The sequence below is a fragment of the Nanorana parkeri genome, unplaced genomic scaffold (genome assembly GCF_000935625.1).
Source record: "Nanorana parkeri isolate BGI_ZX_2015 unplaced genomic scaffold, ASM93562v1 scaffold971, whole genome shotgun sequence".
Lineage (NCBI taxonomy): Eukaryota > Metazoa > Chordata > Amphibia > Anura > Dicroglossidae > Nanorana > Nanorana parkeri.
This window is the reverse complement of record NW_017307239.1, coordinates 660,365-663,727: the sequence shown is the minus strand read 5'-3', so window position 1 is coordinate 663,727 and position 3,363 is coordinate 660,365.

The window sequence follows — 3,363 nt, the reverse complement described above, 5'->3', positions numbered from 1 at the left end:
TGTGCACATAGCATTTTTGTATAGTAAAGTATGTTACTGGGGTTGGTTTCCGTGGTCTTACTACAAGAAATAGACAAATAGCTGTAAAAATTTGCCTAGCAAAACTGGAGGTTCCAGACATGGCTATGTTGTCTAGGGGGGTGGCTGAATCACATGGCTGGCTGTAGTGAATTGGAGAAATTAGTTCTGAAAATCCTTTACATGATTCCTAAATAATTTTAAGTGCAAAGATTGTCAGGAAGCAGGGGGTGTTGCCCCTGCTCGGGGGCCACAGGCACGGCGCAGGGCACGGGTTTCCCCTCAGCTTGGCAGAACTCCTGGTGCCCGGGTTGCGGGTACACATGCTCGAGTCGCACGGCGGGTGCGCATGCGCGGTACGCAGGCTGCGCGCGCATCCCCGGGGGCACGTGTGTAGCACTCCTGCTCCTTTAGGCATCAGGTGTGAGCCTTGCTGGGGGAGGTTCCCTGTACACACCTTCCATCTCTCTCGCCTGCCATTGGTTCCCGAGGAAGGAAGCCTCCTGGTTGCCTTGGTGACCGGGGGGTGGTCCTAACTCCCCTAGCTATAAAAACCTGGCCTGAGCTATGGCTTATTGCTGAGTTATTCCACCTCATGGTGTGACATACGAAGCTCCCCTCCTATGTGCCTTGTTGCCTGTTTCCTGAACCCTCTGCTGACCTCCCTTGGACCGCCTATCGCTTCTGACCCTCTGCTGCCTGCCTCGACCTCGGATTACCCTCGACTACCTCTTTGGATTGCCCCCTGGTTACCTTGCCTTCGGACCCCTCCGGCTGCCTACTGCCAGCGGGTTCCCTCTGTGCCGCACCTGATAAAGATTAAACAGAATAAACAGTGAAGGGCAAATGTGGATTGGTTGCTTCAGATTACAGTCCTCTACAAGTGCTGTTTGCCTTATCAAAGGAGACTTTACTTTATTTGTGGTCTTTTATCGGTAGGCTTTGGTTCACTAAACTTTCCTATCATATGTTATAAAGAGTGGATTAAACTAGACAATCCTTCCACTCTATAGACGTGCACACTTTAACACCGTATTTATTAATTAGAACTTCATGAAATCCAATAAAAACAGTCTGCAAGAAAAGGAATTGATATTATTTCATCTCTAATCTGGGATGGCAAACTGGGAACTGAACAATCGTAATAACACACTACACATTATAGAATTGCTCTCTGAGTATGCATACAGATGGAACAGTGGCCTAGATACAAAAATCCTAATAAATGAAAATGCAATAACATTACCAGAGCAAACTACTGAATATATTGGAAGCATAAAGCACATGCAGTTCAGGGAGATTTATGCAGCCTTTCATTACTCAGATTTAACATAATTAAATACAGTGACTTAACTTAAAGAACAGCTTTGAATTGAGCGACGTTGGCATAAAAATTTTCCCTCCAACCTCCTGAATGACAGACACCTACCAAAATACTTTTCTTTAGCCCTGCTCCTGAGTTCTTTGCTGTGTGACTGTGTTTGTTGCCGCACAGCCTTTGAAGTCCTGGCTGTGTTCAGCTCCTATTTGGATCAGCTCATTTCTTTCATATTCATGGCAGCCTACAGTCCTCAAGAGAAGTATGCCCCCATCCATTGGGATAAATGCAAAGTAGGAGCTGGGCACAACAGGGACTTATTTCTGCAAAGGGTGTGTGGTGCTGGGCAGGACCACATGGTGAGGAACTTGGGAGGGAGGCTGAAGTTAAACATTTTGGTATATGCAGGGCCATAACTACAGATCACAGGGCCACATAGCAAAAATGTGATGGGAGGGGCTATGATGACTTTTCTCTAAGCTGTGAGTAACGATACCAAGATCCCAAAGACCACTCTTGTGCATCTGAAGCCCTCTCTAAACTGTAGACTTTGCATGGGATTAGAGTTGTCCTCAACTGCAACCAGTCCTACTCTTGCAACCTAATGGAACCCTCTTCCATCCTTAGGCCCCATGGCAGCCGCCTGGGCTGCTATGGCTATAGTTACTCCACTGGGTATATGTTTGCCACTGAGGGAGGTAGGGAGAACATTAAAAGTTTACTTTCAAGTTTACACGCATATGAAAAGGTCTGCATCTGCAAATGATCTTTTAAAGCCTAAGGTGGAGCTTTAAAATGTCATTGCTGTTTCCTGCAACATTCTATGTTAGTAAAGGGTGCCGGGGTGACTTCCCCCAAAGGAGACACCACCTGAGAGCTTGTAGGGGACAAGACTAAAAGGAGGTAACTATAGTAGAGCTGCATTTAAAAAAAAACACATGGGGCCCATATTTTAAAATAAAATGTTAGCCCAGAGTTGGGCTTTAAACTATGGAATGTGCAACCAGTAATCTTTCTCCTACACTTCCATTATCCTCTATACAATCAGAAATTTCAAATCACGCTGATATTCGGAGTAAGTTCCTCTTCCTTTTATGACCTGCTAAAATGAGAAAATGTATCACTTTGCCGACTTTCCATAAAAAGGGAAACATTTATCAGGAATGAGTAACTCTCCCTTGCCTGACATCCTCATTCTATTGGTATATGATGTTGACAACACAGCTCATACAACAGAATAGGGAAAGTTCTAATATTATGAAGCCTGATCCTTTCTTCCTGAATCAGACCTACTTCTGTCAACTACATAATTACTAAAATTATAATGGGGTTATGTTATGAGGCTCATTATTTTATTTCATGATTAGCGGAATTGCTTTTTAATGTTGGCAAGAGACCCGTTGATTTCAGATTTAAGTGATGACGATTCAAGTGTTGTCCGACAATTATTACAAAGATTAAAAACTAGGTTGTCAGAGTGAGAATGCGCAGAAATGATAAGGTTACTGCCAAAACTTTCAAAACAAAAAGTACAGCCAAGATGTGAAATTTGTTTGCTCCTAAAACTCTGCAATTAAAAAGTTTGAAACCAAAATAATTCAGTGTTGTCTGTTTATGGCTGAATGCTATCCCCCAACATCATATACTTAACTTTCCTCCCCACCCATCCACTGCTACGTTCAGTGCTAAGAGTCAAAGCAAATACCCATTATGTCCAGGTATGAAGAAACATGTGACTCACTCAATATAACAGTGCTATGCAAGGAGTCCATGGTCATGTGTAAAGTATAACTCCAATAACTTGGATCTTATACATGGCTCTCTCCTTTGGCACCCAAGGGCTGAACAGATTGGTGTGGTAACAAAAGTAAGGTGAGTATATGCTGCTGGGGCATTAAAATTAACCTGATGTTTTGTTCTGCATGGGGGAAGCCCAGCTTGGGTTTGAACAGAAACTATAATCCTAATAATGTTTTTATAGATAAATGTGAAAATGATCATCGCAAAGTAATAACTGATAAGATCAT